This window comes from Anabrus simplex, chromosome 1 (genome assembly GCF_040414725.1).
Source record: "Anabrus simplex isolate iqAnaSimp1 chromosome 1, ASM4041472v1, whole genome shotgun sequence".
Classification (NCBI taxonomy): Eukaryota; Metazoa; Arthropoda; class Insecta; order Orthoptera; family Tettigoniidae; genus Anabrus; species Anabrus simplex.
This window is the reverse complement of record NC_090265.1, coordinates 1153849824-1153868109: the sequence shown is the minus strand read 5'-3', so window position 1 is coordinate 1153868109 and position 18286 is coordinate 1153849824. Positions and strand designations below refer to the sequence as shown.

At 37.0% G+C, this 18286-nt stretch overlaps 1 protein-coding gene across 5 annotated transcripts in view; it reads right to left on the bottom strand.

The window, feature by feature from the left end:
• Positions 1-18286, bottom strand: part of Ero1L (endoplasmic reticulum oxidoreductin-1-like protein) — a 194439-nt gene that overhangs the window by 3676 nt on the left and 172477 nt on the right. The window contains exon 13 of one of the 5 annotated variants that reach the window (XR_011017596.1): positions 1394-1726. The exons of 2 other annotated variants lie outside the window; for them this stretch is intronic. The gene's annotated coding sequence lies outside the window, so the exon portion shown is untranslated. Of the gene's footprint in view, positions 1-1393; positions 1727-9730; positions 14598-18286 lie in introns of those variants that run through there. 2 more of the 5 variants (XR_011017597.1, XR_011017598.1) reach the window with 2 other exon arrangements.

The following is an 18286-nucleotide window of genomic DNA, read 5'->3' as shown; positions in this document are numbered from 1 at the left end:
CAACATTAATCATTACCTCACGAGACCTACTCGCTTGTCGTTTACAAAAGCAAATATACACACCACTAACAACAACCAAATCATTACTTCACGAGACCTACTCGTTTGTCGTTTACAAAGGCAATATACACACTACTAACAACAACCAAATCATTACTTGACGAGACCTACTAGTTTGTCATTTACAAAGGCAAATATACACACTACAAACCATCAATAAAATTGTTGATACTATATATACATTTCTTAACATACCTCCAGGTAAGAGTCCCACTACACTCACTACTGTTATAGAACAAAAATCGTATTCTGGTAGAGAAAAGTACGACGACTTTCTCTACGTACGGATGCAACCTTCTTTACGAAGAGCATCCCTAACCTTATTTACACACTTCATCGACGTCTTGAGTTCTTCTCGAGTGCCGCACAGATTGGTGTAACGCCTCAGGTTTCTGCAACTGAAAGTGGATACTCGGCCGACGATTTCCTCGACCAAGAATCAGCTCTGTGCTCAAACACACATCCACTACCGAATCTCGATTCTGTACGCATCACCACATCCACTGTACATAATCTCGTAGAAGAATTGTAGTCCAACTTATTATACAGAGTTGGAGTTACAAATAAACACTTAAGTAGCGTCTTTGACCTAACAGCCGCCAGAAACTCATTAGCATCAGCAACATATAGCGTGCTCACTCCGAAAACGATACTCAAGAACAATACAACATTGCCTAGGACTATGCGCAAAGTAGCTCCCGCGCGCCGGTCCGAGTGAGAAACACACAGAATCAGAGACAGAAACACAATCAGAAACAGCATTAGAGTTCGAATCAGAATGACTTGCCGCACACGCGTACATGCTTATATAGGCTTGCTACACGTGGTAATCGCGTCCTGAAAAGTTTAGTGGTAGCAACGCTCACACCGGCACTTCTTCCCGCGTCACTCTGTCAACACAAACCTCGCTCAAAACAAAGCCCTCGCATTGGCTATCGAGTATATGATGTGACATAGACCGTCCACTCATGTATGTCCACATTGATTCACTCCATTTCTTCAACCGATACAACCTGCCGTACCCCGTGTTTTCAAGCCACTTGCTGCAACACATCCAACTGACTTCAACCGTCCTTCCCGATATAGTCGCAGTTTTCCCAGTTGCACAATCCTTACGGCTAGGCCATATTTACGGACTCTTACCCAAACGGAAATTTATACAAAATATAATGATGAACATATGCAATATTCCCTAATTATACATTCTTCTTATAATATTACGTTTATACATTATAAATAAACAAAATTACATGATTTTAACCTAACAAACTATATACGAAAATTTCCTAACCTAAAAACTCGGGGATCGTACATACGTACGGTTACAAACGTGCCACTGTTCTGTAAGGCAATGCAGATTACCCGCAAGCCTCTTGAAGACCTTGATGACACTGTCGTGCTGTACGACCTCTGACACGTTCAATCTTGTTCCAATGCCATTGTTCCTGTTTGAAAAACATAGCGACAACGTTACGTTAGACCACTAGCTCACAAGTGACTGTATTTCTCTCGCTTGTGCGCACGCAGGTGATGTGGGAAGGGCGAGTCCATTTGCTCTGAGGTAAAGTAGGTATGTAACCAATGTGTGCTATCAGCGACAATATTAGATTCCGTTGCACAGCGTCTCCACAGCATTGCTGCCACTATTTAAGTTCCAATCCTCGTACTTAAGAAAGAAAGAATAATAATAATAATTAGAACATGCATAAATAAACAGTATCAAGTTAACCCTCCAAGTGCTGATGGTTTCACTCTTAAGTGCTGAGCGTTCTTAAGGCAGCATGCAGCTACATTTAAAAAAAATTATAATAAATACAAATTCGTAACTATATATGGCATATTATATATCAATTTGTTCAGGAAGAACTAGAGAATAAGATAATAGTAGGATGTTTTACTTACAAGTATCCAGTAAAAGTATAATGGCTAATTAGTCATTTTTTTAAGTCCAATTTTTTAAGTTAGTAACAAGCACTACATTATCTGAAATTAAATTACAAGATATACAAAATGTGCCAAATTGCATTACACGCACAATGATATATAATAATAGAAACTTCAATGAATAATAAAAAAGTCACAGGTAAAAAGACTCCGAGAGAGTCTGTTGTGGTGGGCCATTAGGTTCAGAGGGTCCCGGGTTCGATTCCTGGCTGGGTCGGGGATTTTAACCTTAATTAGTTAATTCCAATGGCACGGGGGCTGGGTGTATGTGTTGTCTTCATCATCATTTCATCCTCATCACGACGCGCAGGTCACCTACGGGTGTCAAATAGAAAGACCTGTACCTGGCGAGCCGAACCCGTCCTGGAATATCCCGGCACTAAAAGCCATACGACATTTCATTTCATTAGGTCTAGATGTGCCTGGTAGGGTTCGCACGTTTGGATTGTCTATATCACTACTTTACGCGTCACTACAGTCACAGGTATCTAAATTAGGGTCATATTCTTCCCCACTTCCATAAGAAAAGTCGTCTAATGATAAATCATCAGGAAAATCTCCTACATTACCAATGTCGTGTCTTAACTTTCATCACTCCCAAGCTCCTCCAATGCTTCTGTAATTCCACTAGAACCACTTAATTCACTCACGTTCATTGTACCAAGAACTGTTCCAGCCCTGTACATTGTTTTACAATTGCCCAAATATATGGAAAAGGGACGGCAATAATATGTGTTCGTATGCCCGAACATCTTGTACGAGTGTGATACGAAGCTCCTCGTGGCGAGCTGGACACGTCACGAGCAATGAACCTGCGGGTGATATCACAGCCATGTTGTACGCCTCTCTCTCTCTCTCTCTCGAATGTACTGGAAGGAAAATTTCTAACTTTTTAGTCGATAGAGATATGGAAATGAGACATATATCATCGTGTAGCTCATGTTATGAATGTAAACATATGTCAATTTCAATCAAATCCATCACGGCATTCGAGAGATATAAGCGAGAAAGGAATCACACTTCCCGCAGTGATGTGGCAAGCAACCTTGGGTCGTACGGAATATAAGCAGCGGACCAGACCGTAGCAATTCAGTTCGCATTCTTCACAGCTGGCTCGCATGTCATGCTGCACGCGACGAGTCGAACTCAGTATTCATGCTGCCAGACATCGTAATACTTATATAATTTCAACGGCAAGTTGACACTTAGTTTCTGTAAATACCAGTGATTGACTTATAAATTGTTGGACTTGCAATTCGTCAGACATTCAAACTTTGTAAATTAACGTGTGTACAACATCGGAGTCATAAGACACAATATTTCACCAATATTTGAACTTAACAAATATCTTAATTTTCGTGTGAATAACCATAACAAACTTGAAGTTAGCATGGCTACTTTAAATTGTAATGATCTTCAACTATTTCTACTTAGAATATCGTGAGTGTAGGTCGCAACACATTGACTATTTTTAGTATTATCAGAGCCTAGAACACTTTAATTTGTGCCGAAAGACTGTTCGCGTATCGTCATTCAGACTGTACCATTTAAAACAACCCGTGGGGATAGACTGTATAATGAACTTCGTAATTCAGAGATATTGTGAAGTATAGGACTGTGATAGTAAGAAGGAACATTACGAGAGAGAGAGCCATTTATTTATTTCTTTGTTGTGAAAGTGAGCCATGATAAACTGTGCTTCGAATGAAAGTTACTTTTTTTAAATACGAACAGTGTGCAGTAAGTGTCAAGATGAACTGTGCAGGGAAGTGTATTTTTTCATTATTGTGATTTACAATAATAGACAGTGCTCCGACGTATTTCTCATCCAGTGAATGATGATTATTTATGAGACAGTGATAATCAGTTCTAACAGTGCAAAATCAAATGGTGCACATTTCAACCTAGTCAGTTGGACTTTCTCGTGTTAAAGCCACTCATTTAGTAACATGAGAAATCCTGACTCAAGACGACGGAGATTTGATACAGATCAACATGGACTTGGTACTACAAGGGACAGTTCCAGGGATGTGGTAATGTGGAACATCGTGGTGTTTGCTGATGGCTGAGTTCCAGATTGCCGCTTGCAGAGCAGTATTCAACTGTTCGAGTTCAACAAGAAGGCGTATATCAGGTGATAGTGCTTTTTCCATTCAAAAACATAATTCTAACTTTGAACAGAACTTTTATAAACAGCGTCATTACGGACAAAGAACATTAAAAGCTCACTTACTTAATATTTTACTTGGAAAATTAACGTTTTACAACTCTTAAGTAAAGACAGACTTTCAAATAACAGTGTGCTCTTGTCGTATATTCTCATTTATTGGAACTTTAAAATATCAATTGAGTGCTTCATAGTGGAAGTGTATCATAAACTCTCAATTTTTAATATTTACGTAAAGTGTATAATAAGCTATTAAAAAATAGGACAATACTCAGAACTCGATGCTAGAAGATCAGATTTAACTTCAAGTGTTTCATATTTGAATTTGATGTCTTTACAAGAAGGAATTACCAAATTTACTTTATTTAATTTATGTAGAAAGCATAACCTGAAATCACAAGTGCCAATAGAAAAGACTTTAGGATTTCTTATTTACTTACAACATGCTTTGTTATTAATTTATGCCATGAGAGTTATGATGGACTTAACTGACTGAAAAGGACATTATTCAATTGCATTTTACTTGATCAACTTAATTTTTCGGTATTCTGTTGTTGAAATTTGAATTTATTTTCTAGTAAATATCTATGATTCGGCGATATAATAGGGTGACCTTCCAGAGATTGAATAAAGGAAAGAAGGATACAATCGCCTTGCGATCCTCCCTCTCTGTACCATCTCCTAAGGACTAGGCACCCCTCGAAAGACCTCATGCTCTTGAAAATCAACTTTTCCTGGTACATCATATTATAATAATCACTAAATAAAATAAACCAATTAAAATAGAGTAAATCAGCTACACAATAATCACACATCGGCTAGCAAACAATAACCTTCAAGTGCGCGAAGCAACAGCGCAGTTTGAGCAGACGTAAACAAAGACCAGTTCACAGCTGACAAGATCGCCGCTTACTGCTTTATTTCCCCAACCAAAGACCAACTTGTACTTCCTACCAGATAGAGAATTTCATTTCGCAGCAAGAATATTCCTAAAATGGACTGTTATGCCGATTTTAGGAGTTGTTATATCGATTTTACGAATCATCTCACTGCGAGATGATAGCACTTTGACGGTTAATGGACAATGGAGAATAGCATGAAATAAAACAGTTTATAAGGAAATTGAACCATTAGCGAGCATGATTAGGAAAAAACGTGTCATTCTTTGGATATCTTATCAAAACACCTGAGACCAGAATTAGCAGAAGAATAATTGAAAATTATGGAATAGCAAGACCAAGATTAAATAGATCACGGAAATTAAGGAGGATATTAAAGAACTACAAATAACAATAGACAATCTCACAAACAAAAAAGAAAAAATTAAGATACTTCAGGACACACACATACACACACACCAGATTACAGACCAAGATCAATAAAAGGTCTAATGGGAAGGTATTTTCAACAGAATAAAAGAATGCAGGATCTCAGAATGAAAAAAAATATTGGGCCGATAGGAAATCAAGAAATCTTTTGTATAATTGACTAGAGTGGTCCCATGTAGGCCATAAAATGTAAAGTAACTGATTATGATTGCAAGCTAACAGCTACCCACCTCTAACTGTGAGGCCAGCTCACTTTATTTACTTCAAGAAATTAACTTTGTTGTATGAATCAATATTGTATTCTAAAGGGAAGGAAATGGAAATGAACAATCTTTCTTAAGAGTAAATATTATGTGCCTATTAATCTAACCTGCAGCCATCATTTAAAGAATTGGGAATTTGATAAACATATACAGTGAAATCTTGATACAGTGATACCGGGTGAACCAAAGAAAAATTAAGGATTTAGCCATAATTCATTCTTATTTCAACAGGTGTATAGGTAAACACCTACAATTGAACTAAAAATTCATAACATTTAAATGCGACAAAGACAAGATTTGAGAGCAGAAAACCCAAAGAGTTCACAAAAAATAAAACTTAGAATAGCTCACTTCATGTTCAATTGGCAGTTATTTACTATGTTAATTCATGTTTCTTGCATTTGGTCACACACTTTTTTCAAACTAGCAAAGAACTACAATAATCACAGCATTATATAGTTATTGACACTGCTCAACACTATTGCAAACATCGGAAATGACAATCTCATTCACATTCCTTTACAGAGGGGGAAACACACAAAGATCTTATTGCCTCAAGAGTCACCAAATGATTCTCCAGGATGCCACCATAACTGAAGAAAATTTGTGAGTACTTCACAAGACACAGTAGCTTCTGTCAGAAACAACAATGGTTCATTTAGATTTCTGCTCTTCAAATCATGGCAACATGTTTTCCGACTCCTTCACTGTTCGTATTATTGTAGTATTAGGAGGAAAGCAAAACAGTGGAGTCTAAAAAAGCAATCGCAATAGAAAAATTTATTGTTACAAAGTACCATTAAACCCAAATCAAGTTTCCATTGAATTAATGCCAGGACCACAGTATTTTATCGTTACATAGATGGTTATCGTATCGGTAATTGTACAGAGTACAGTAATCTTAAAGAGTGGAGTATTAAGTGAATCATTTTGTCTAATTTGTTGCAGAATTTCAGTGAACGGTGCCTTATTCTTTCCTCCAAGACAGTGGTTCATTTTTAAAAACTAAGCTAACAAACTGTAAATCATCTGTAAGTAAACCAGTCTTCTCTGTTGTGTACTCCACGGTATCACAGGACCTACTTCTTCACAATTTCAACTCTATTTCAGTTTAGGACTTTATTCTCAAATGTTCTGAAGAAGTGCTGAAAGATTTTGGATAGTTTATGGATCAAATCGTAGTCGATAGCAATGCAACTTTTTTTTTCTATGGGCTTTAAGTCGCAACTACACAGATAGGTCTTATGGCGACGATGGGATAGGAAAGGCCTAGGAGTTGGAAGGAAGCGGCCGTGGCCTTAATTGAGGTACAGCCCCAGCATTTGCCTGGTGTGAAAATGGGAAACCACGGAAAACCATTTTCAGGGCAGCTGATAGTGGGATTCGAACCTACTATCTCCCGGATGCAAGCTCACAGCCGCGCGCCTCTATGCGCACGGCCAACTCGCCCGGTCAATGCAACATTTGCAAAGTGAAGACAGAATGAATATTTCCAACCGAAAACTATTTTCAATTAGGTTCTACTGTAATTCTACAAATAATTTTTATCTTGAGGGCAGACAAACAACGAAATGAGCCGGTCTCAAAGACATGGTATAGGATTGTATAATGTATCAAAGATAATCAGTGAGATCCAATCTATACTGAAAAACATGTTTATTGTGTAATATCCTGGCCTCCAGCCACAGTTTATTTTTGTCACCATAAAGAAATAAAACAATTTGATAAAGCCATTTTCATAGCCAAGCATGTAACTGCTCTCCAAAATAAGACTGAGAAGTCAGAGGTCATACCTTGACATTCCGTGCTGGTGCAATGGGTAACAGCTAAAAATATATTTCTGCTAGGTTCTAGAAGTTTATAACCAATTGTATGTTCTAAAATATTCTGTTCTCAAGTACTATGCCACCAGAACCCAGATATTTGGTCATCTTAAGGATATATCTCTCTACACAATATAGTATTTAAATTAGGAGAATATTGCCAGTTCTGTTACAGTGCTAAGGAAATATTGTACCAGTAATGCGTGGTACATGCCGTATTTTTTTTTAGATAAATAATATTTAATCATCACGCAAGACATTTACTGCGAGCTGGGTCTGTCTACGCTCGGTGGAGTGAGCCGGCCAGAAGCAGCTACAGCTTGACGAGTGACATGGACGCAGGAGCAAGATAGGCTACCCACCTGTTACGCCACGTGCTACCCTGCAAGGACTGGCGTGTTCTAGAAGAAACGTCACACCTTCTCGAATGTTCGACTGGGAAGTTCTCAAAACTCCTGTAATAATGATCGTATCAACTCGAGGGATAAGTCATTTTGTAGAGAATCATGTAAACGTCTCTAATAATAAGTTTCAAGTAAATCCATCGAGGGATTCTCAAATTATTCCACTTCATAGAAATCATATCTGATGACGTAGAAGCACAAATCGTATACAAGATGAGCTGGACCCAACCAAGTCAGTCAGTCATAGCTGGGAGTCCAGTCTGACTCACCACGCTTTTCACCTTTACTCTGTTCGTCGAGATAAAGTGCTGTCCAAATTTATCTTCGAATTCTACAAGTCTTCATAGTGGACTTAGATTCTGTCAGTTAACTGGGACTTAGAATCTGTGCACATGTAGAAACTTTGATACGTGACAAGTCTTACAGTGGACTTAGGTTCTGACAGTTGACTGGAACTTAGAAATTGTGCGCATGTAGAAACTTCGACATGTAACAAGTCTTTATAATTGTGGAACTTAGTTTCTTACCAACAAGTGTTGTGAATTTCAAAGTTACACACCACTACATTATATTATTAACTGTGGAATTTCTTAAAACTCCGTCAGCTTATTTTCTTTCATTTATTAAGTAGAAGTGATCATGAAAGTGTTTAAACTTGTTCACTACCATAAATGCAAGCGACTGCCTATTACACATACTCGTGTGCTTCGACACAAGTGATTAACTCTGGGTAGAAATAAACAATACTCATTTCAAAATGAATTGAATTTACAACTGTGTATAATAATTGCTAACTTTATTATTTCTTCAGATTTTGGGTTGAAGTGAACGATTCTTAATTCAAACCGAGTTGAATTATGAACTGTGCAGAATAATTGCCAACGTTATTATATCCTCAAAGCGATTAATAATTTATTAGTGCGTTACTGACAGCAGTGTCCGTTGGATAAACTCTTGAGCAGTCGTATATTTATTTTAGTGTCAAGTGCGACCACATTTCGGTGGAAAGCAACCACGAACTGTGCATAATATGTGAACTGTCTTCAGTTTTGTTATTTCTAAAGCTTATGTTCATGAACTGTGATTTATTTCTTTTCTTAATTTGATGCTATCCGCATCTTCATCTTTAAATTCTATCTAAATCAGATTCAAATTCTCTTTATTTGCAAATGAGGTATCTACCTCGGTGGCAAATGGTACACTAAAATACATTATTGTCAAGCACTGAATATTAAATTAACAAGAGAAGAAAATTTTCCTATAATACAACATTATACAATTTACGCTAACAATTTTTTCTCATCCTTAATAAATTTATATGTTTACAAAATTCTACTTATCTCCTGTACTACTTACAAATATAGTCAACTGATATACAGTATGTGGTATTACTTCAAATGATACTATACAACTTGTATAAGATTAAACTTTACATTGCATTTATTTACTTTTTTTTTTTTTTTTTTTTTTTTTTACCCATTCTGGAACCTAAGTAGCATAACGACCTGCTGCGTCTTAACCAGAGCCCCTTTTGCCACCACTTTTCAGAGTTCCTGCAAGGGACTAGTGAAGATAGACTTCATATTAGGTCAATATTAAATCAAACGTTGGTGTCAAATAAGTGTCAGGGGACTGTGAAATTGTGGACATTCATGTGAGTAATAAAACAAGTGATTACCCCGCAAGATCGTCGGAGAACGTCTAGAACTTCAGAGGTATGAGTTCGATCCCATGTTGGATCTTTTTGTTTTGCTAGTTGTTTTACGTCGCACCAACACAGATAGGTCTTACGGCGACGATTGGAAAGGAAAGGGCTAGGAGTGGGAAGGAAGCGGCCGTGGCCTTAATTAAGGTACAGCCCCAGCATTTGCCTGGTGTGAAAATGGGAAACCACAGAAAACCATTTTGAGGGCTGCCGACAGTGGGGTTCGAACCTACTATCTCCCGAATACTGGATACTGGCCGCACTTAAGCGACTGCAGCTATTGAGCTCGGTCCATATCGGATCAACCTGGGTGTTCCAGCTATATTCCATGGTGACGAACGAGGCCTACAGAACGAGTTCCAGTCCAGTTCAGCATGGTGACCTGGGGGTATGGGTTACCTGATAGACGATGTTGAAGACGACGAAAATCCACACCAAGGTGATATGCAATTCAACATTCATTTATTTGAATAAACTTCAATCTTTAAAAGAATCTTCAAGTTTTCTTCTAGATAGGACCCTTCCTCCTGTACCAAGCCCTAGCTATAATTTACCTGGAACTGCCCTGAGACATAACTCGTGCGATTATAATTTAAATAGTAAATCCAGGCTATATTTTACTGGTACAATATGGGGTTCTATTTGTGTAAGAACTAGGTAACTTCATCTGAGAGTAATGAGAACTAAAATCTACTATCAAAGAAAGCTGGAGCATACTAAAAAAAAAAAAAAAAGGAGAGTAAATCATATTCCAATTTTTGTATTTTAAATACATTTGAGTACAAATTATGCACAGTAACAAAATATTTCTCACACACTTACAAATAATAAAACAATGCACACTATCTAGAAAAGCAGATCATGTACTGCACTACGTATAAAACACAGTTCGTGCATTCTTGCAAATTAAGTTTACCAGCACCAGACAGACTCAAACAAAAGGCAGCCGTTAAAAAACATTTTCACAATCTTGGCAAGCAGAACACCTACATACTGTATAAATCATAATTATGCAAATAGGACTAGAATCTATGTATTCCATAAAAGAAGTAAAAAAAAAACACGCACACAGGAAAAATGGATAACCACCTGAACTACTAAACATTTTCATTCTTACACCAAATTTTTCACAGTTATTCTATTTTAAAGAGATAAAGAAAGGTAATTATTTCTCAATGGTATCATACTAACACAATAAATGGGAAGTTGTTCCAACAGGTCTTGTTAGCATAATTTTTCAAAGTGCATTACTTCTGCGCAAAAAGCATCTACATAATAAAATAAGCAAGGTTTCCCCACAAAATAAAACCACACTTCTTGCAGTAATTTAGTAACAAAACAAGTGTAACATCAAAACTGTAAAAATGAACAAAAGCATAATATTCTGTATATTTAATGGAAGACGTTAAAATGATTTAACATTCTTGGAAATTTATAAATACATATTTGATGGATAGAATTTTAAGGTAGTTGATGTGAAACTTCTAGCCCCCATGAATGAATTACAAAATGTTATTTATTATCAGAGGATTTCAGATATTATCTCAAGCATTACCTTGAGATAACTGAATGGCAATATCCATCATTTCAGTCCTATTCAGAAATGTCCTGGATACACAATTCAAATAAGGAGATTTTAAACAGGATTCGTATAAATAAAAAACCTAGAGACACATTCATATCTTCTGTAAACTTCATTACAGTTTGGATGATATCATATTGCACTAGAAATTTGTTACCATGTAGGAAAGAGAGCATGTTAAATTAAAGTTTAATGAATAATATGACAATAAAGAAATTGAGCTCATCTTCTCTCTGGTCTGAGTACTGAAACTTTCCTTCCCCCTCATTTTACACTGACGATTAATAGGTCTTTTGAGCTGAATTTCAAAACTACTCACAAATGTTTTCACCACACTATAAAAATCATCAGAATGTCAATGGATGAATTAAATAGTAATTTATTGTTTAGGGGTAAATTACAGATTTCATAAAACAACAAAAAATAGTTTCAAGAAACATTTTATATGATAAAACTAAAAACATATTCTGATTTTACACCAATAATGATGAGAATTCATAGCATTATCTCAATATTGCACACAATACTGCTTACATTCTTCTTTGACCTGTTTCTCTTTTTCAAATGAAACCTTTTTCACACAAAGTTACAAACTATGAACAGTTCCTTGCATTATGAGCTGAAATGGAGTGCAGTTTCATAATCAGGATACAGAAATGGTAAGTGTCGAGAGGTAGAATAGTAAGTACTGTAAACTGGGGTGAATCCAATAAAAAATTCAGAATTAAAAAACATATTCCATTCACAAGTTAGACTGCAATATCATCATCATCATCATCATCATTGAACAACTCCAGTCACCCATCTTTGTCCATGAACTATGATGTCAATGTGAAATTTTTACTATTTATCGTTGATGATGTTAGATCCACAAATTAATCTATATATTTTGTCCATAATTCCACTTACTACTTACATTTAAGTGTTGGTTGGTTTCACCTCACAAGAGGGGGTGAATCTGATTGCTATTTCAAGTTTTAAAAGATATGTTAAAAATTTACAACAATTAATCAAATATTATTACAGTCTTGATTTGTAAAATTAGTCCAGTACACTTAATTCTGACAGTATGGTTATACAAACCATTTGAATTCTGAATGGTTTCCAAACAAATTTAAATTGCATGAGTTCCAAGTGGTAAAATAATATACTGCCAACTAGCATCAAGAGATCTGCTCAAGGCTAAACATCCTCATCTGACAGATGGATCATAATCAATGAGCACTGATCTGCATTTAGGGCAGTCACCCAGGTGACAGACTGTCCATCAGTTGTTTAACTCGTCGTCTTACTTCAGGAATAACACGCATCTGCACATCTGGGTTAATGCTAACAGAGGGCATTTTGAACAATTCATGTATAAAAGAGTTCCATGTGGTATGCTAGTACGTTCTGTTCCTGTGTGTTTTCTGTTGTTAATGTACTACGTAGAGTTGTAGAAAATGAATTCGAACATGGAAATAAAGTGTTTCCCGACCCATATATATTGAAAAACATTTTCTTCTTCTGTGTGTCAGGAATGTGTCTTGGAAGATTGGCCGTATCTTAGTGTTCTCACTAGGACCATTTTAATGGGTGCATCACCCGGCTAACATAACCCAGATATGTGCTAGTTACATAATATTAATACATATTTGAATCACTGGGTGCTCCACATTAAAATGTAAATACTGTAAATCTGTTTATTTAAATGATAAATTTTCATTATTGTTTAAATGTTTAGCTTGATTATCATGTAGAGTCATGCGCGAGGGTTAGTGCAGAATCCCATGGAAACACTTGATTCTGCGGGACGTCACAAACCCGCATGACACTCCACAGCAACCAAGTGGTATGCCCCAGTGTTACATGATTATGAACGAGCATTAGAACACTAGAAGTTAAAAATACTCTTATGTCTTTTTTGTGATAATAACACTAAAATACTTCATATTTTGCAGCTAGTTTACCTGTCTGATATTACTGTTAATGCCCTGATGGGAATAAATTGAAATTTTATCATATTTATTCCCCATCCGGTTGATGACAATTTCCGGGGAGTACCTTACTGTTACACTCTGTACATTTACCAATCCTTCTACCTCCACATTATCAGACCATGATGTAGAGGAGTATGAGGTAAAATAAAATGAAGGGGCAGACAAGGAGGAGGAAAAAGAAGGTGCAGAACTAAAAATAAATGATTTCACCATCATAAAATATCCTATCAAAAAAGGGTTAGATATTTTACTGGCAGTGCTGAAAATGATACAAATGAAATGACATTTCTGAGAAAGGAAGGTGTTGATAGTAATGTTTACTGTATATCCCTGGAAAATGTAAATGCACCTGAGGTAGAAAAAGCACAAATTGTTCCAATGGTTATGTCAGGCTATTGATTAAATTAGTATTATATTATTTACCACAAGTCTTCATAAATTTGGAAAGACTAGAGAAAAAAGGGTGAGCCCTCATGTACTGTACACATAAAATGTTCCCCAGACCTATCTTGAGATAAGATATTATTCACAATATTTGTTTACAAAATACTTAAATAGTACTGTGCAAGATATACATATATAATTTCTTACTGCTCCTCCATTCTGTCAAATGACAGCTAATCATTCATTCATTTGGTCATTCCTGTGCTTGCATCCTTACTTTCACTCTATCAGTCTGCTGTTCACTCATTTCTTTCTCACATACTTCCTTTCACTTAACCAATCATTCACTCATTCACCCACACACTCACAAATACATGAAGCAGTTCCATTAAACTACATTTTTCTTTATATACATTTGAAATTTTGGAAGAGGCAAGTTCTTGACATCCCCTGACAGCGAGTTCCATAGCTTTGCAGACTGCCAATAGAAACCACTATGAAAGGCAGACAAAGGGTAATTCATTTGCTTCTCTGAGCTGAGCTGAGCGACAGACGTTGGAAGGAATCTATTTCTATTGAGGCACAGAGTGATTTCTGGAGAAAGATCAGGTCAGTTTGTTTGGCTATTATCTCAATGGAAGGTAACCTTACTGGATGGGAGAGGAGTGACAGTTAATTAGCCTTTCAGCACAGTGTTGTACTCTCTGCAGCTTACTGATGTTCTCCGCTGTCATGGGATGCCAAGCAGGTAGACCACACGTCAGTACAGGCCAAACCATGCAAAGGTAAGCTGACCTTATTGTTCATGGACTGAACTCTTAAATTCCTACATAGGAACCCCAGGATTTTTGTTGACTTGCACCATGCCTCTTCACACTGTATATTCCACCTTAAATTATCACAGTTATGCTAAGCTGGACCAGGAGCCTTCTTATAAATTCACATGATTGGATTCACCCTGCAAAATTGTAATACTGCAATTAGATACTGGTAGTGTCAAAAGAGTGTTAATCATGGACATCCAAATGAGTTGAAGAATAGTATTTAAGGTGTTCGTAGGAGAGTGAAAATATCGTAACTTAATATTCTGCAACTGAGGTACTTGTCAGCAACTGAAGTTATCTGACTGATGTCTTTGCTTCACAAGTGCGGCACAAGTGAGAAATATCTGCTGACAATGACAATTGTTGGCACTGTATGCTGCAAATTATCATTAGTGTGGACAAGTTTGTCTTTAACTCAAAACAGTGATGAGCTATGGGACTATTGTTACGGTGCTGCATCAACATTTTCTAATGTTGAAATATATGTAAATGATTGGATTCACATGGCTTGAAATCGAAACAGCACTGAAGATATGCGAGACGGAAAGTCCTCGGGATTCAGTGATCTTGACCCAGATACGATAAAGGCAGCTGGTATGCCAGGCTTAAATTGGCTGTATAGAGTGTGCTCTTTGTGATCTGGTAAGAAAATAATATCTCAGAAGATTAGCAAAAAGAAATCATCGTCCCACAGTTTAAAAAGGGTAACAGATGGAAATGTGAAACTATAAGGGCATAACACTGTTGTTACACACCCTGAAGCTGTTGGAAAGGTCTTCGAAATGAGACTTAAAAAGATAGTGAAAATCTTTGCTTGAGGAAGAACAACACAGATTCAAAAAAAGATCGAGGTGATTGATAAGGCCTAAAACAGTGTCCCTCAGAACAAGAACTGGGAATGTATGGAAGACTTCAAGGTGCTAAAGAACCTGACTGACAAAGTAAATATACTATACCAGAACTGCTATGTGCATTTGTGTTCAGATAGGCAGTGGACAATACAAAATGGTTTGCAACATAAAGAGATTCCCAACAAGGAAGTAATGGACAAAATCATAACGTCTATCAAGAAAATGGCCAGCAGACCGACCAACTGCCCTGATAATTTCTGATGATGTGCTGTTATGGAAAGAAACAGAAGCTGTAAAAACTGACTGAGTAGAACAATATGTTCAATAACTTAATGCTAAGTAAAATAAAGAATGTAAAAATGAAATGGTGTATGGCTTTTAGTGCCGGGAGTGTCCGAGGACATGTTTGACTCCCCAGGTGAGGTCTTTCGATTTGACTCCCGTAGGCGACCTGCGCATCATAATGACGATGAAGACAACACATACACCCCAGCCCCTATGCCAGCAAAATTAACCAATGATGGTTAAAATTCCCGACCCTGCCTGGAATTGAACCCGGGACCCTTCTGACCAAAGGCCAGCACGCTAACCATTAAGCCATGGAGCCGGACAAGAATGTAGAAATGGCCATCAACAGGAAAGGAACAAACTGGAATCAGTTTCTCACTTCAGAACCTTGGAAGTACGATCTCAAAAGACAATACTGTAAAGCAAGAAATACTCAGGTTCAACCTTTTATAATTAAGTTAGAAACCTACTCTGGGACTGCAAAATACCACAAAAAGCAAAATAAACCAACCCTATACCACAAATATACTTTCTACAATTCTCACATATGGTTTGGAGACATGTACTCTACTAAACAATGACTACAGCAGAATTCAGGCAACGAAAATCAGATTCATTAGGACTATGAATCGAACTAGTCAAAGGGACAAAATCAGGAATGAAATAAACAGGAAGATAGCTGGCATTGGGATCCATATTACGAGTGTGTGTGTGTGTGTGTGTGTGTGTGTGTGTGAGTGAGAGAGAGAGAGAGAGAGAGAGAGAGAGAGAGAGAGAGAGAGATATGTTCCAGATGAAAAGATCTATGTAGACAGGAAGAGATAATGATTGGATTCACACCACCTGATTGGAATCACCTCATTTTAACCCACATCTGCCCACTGTCCTACTTTAAGGACAGAAGACATACTCACCATCTTTTACTACTGCCTAAGCCATCAGGGAAAAATTGGTGCTAATTGTTATGTTGGTAGCACACTAAAGATACAAAATGTTATTTGTTTTGGTTTCAAGCAGTTTAAAGAAGTTTCTGTACATTGTTGATAGCTTTATAACTACCAGACTTTGGCATCATGGCAAAGCTTGTGCCCCAGAAGAATGAAGGGTAAGTTACGCAGTACCTTTTGTTGATATTTATAATCCAATTGGTGTGATATGTTGGTGAAGGTACAAGTAATGAATATATGATCTCTCCATTATTGGTGGCGAATAATTGACTATGTGATTTTTATTTATATTTGAGTGTCCTCTTTATAGGACAGTGGGCATAAGGGGTACTATTACATAGTTTGTTTCTCCTCTATTCCAGCTTGTCTCTGAACAAGATTTTGTCAATTCTGGAGCAAGAACCACACTGCAATGTGGCATCTGTTGCTGTATTACCACCTAGTTCCATGGATGACATCGTTACTGACGAGGAATCCAGTGAAGAGGCCTTTTGAACGTGAATCATCTTCCTGGATCACAGTTACATGCTGATGCTGAAATGATGTACCATGAACAAGACGATATAGTAGATGTAGAAGTTGTAAATGACACTTCCAACTGCAAAATCACTGAGGAATACCATCCGAAATTGGCTGTGTCTTCTAAAACTGCATACATGTGGACAAAACATGACTTGGAAACTGAAGCGGCAAAAAAGCGCAGCCGACCATCGCCGCCAGAAAATGCTGATTCCAGATATGACCACGTAGATCACATGATTGAATCCCAAGGGAAGCAAACATGGTCCAGGGTATGCGACAAAGAAAGCGTCTATGAGGTGCAAAAAGTGCAATATAATGCTACATGTGATGTGTTTTGAGAAGTACCATGATGTACCATGAACATTACCCTGTGTAAAAGCACCAAGGTCCTTTGAAGTCTTACATTTTACGGTAATCGCTTCAGTTCAAACTCTAACAATTCATTCTGTAATCAGACTGCGTGTATTAGACTGGAATTAAGAATATTATAACATTAGAAAGACATACACATTTTTCTTATTATCATACCCCTTTTGCCCACTGTCCTTTTTATAGGACACCCCCTCCTGTCCATGCAACGTATCTGGTCCTGAAATTTGGGGATCATCACACAACCTATAGATCAGTTATATACCATTAATCTTCAAATTCAAGCAAAACAATATTTGGGCAGATCTGGGTTAAGGTACATATGCAATGGATCGATAGTGTCAGGTCAGTGTGGATACAGAGAGCAATAGAAATGAGATCAAGTATGAACTTAAATATACAAAATAAGCACAATCTTCACATCATCAAACACTCCTACCTTCCTATTTTTCACATATAATTAATTTTTATCAAAATAAAGAGCATTAACAATATAGCCACGTGTAACATGAACCGTAGTGTACCTAGACCAGTTCTGCAAAACTAGATGGTGCTAATCAAGTTCCTATTTATATATTTTTGGTCTTAGTATATTTTTCTGGAATTAGTTGGATCTCAGCCATAACAACATAGGTTTCAGTTTATTCCTGTCCCCTTTGAATCTGTCAGTCAAGTAAGTAAAAATGGATGGTATCTGTTACACTCTTCAGCAATCTTTTCTCTTGTTTTACAGTTTCAACTTTCAAGCCATTTATCAGACAGATGTTTTGTGACAACTGTCAGTTCACATTAAGTCATTCCACACAGGCCCTGTATGTTGATTTAGAATATACCTATGGTCTAACT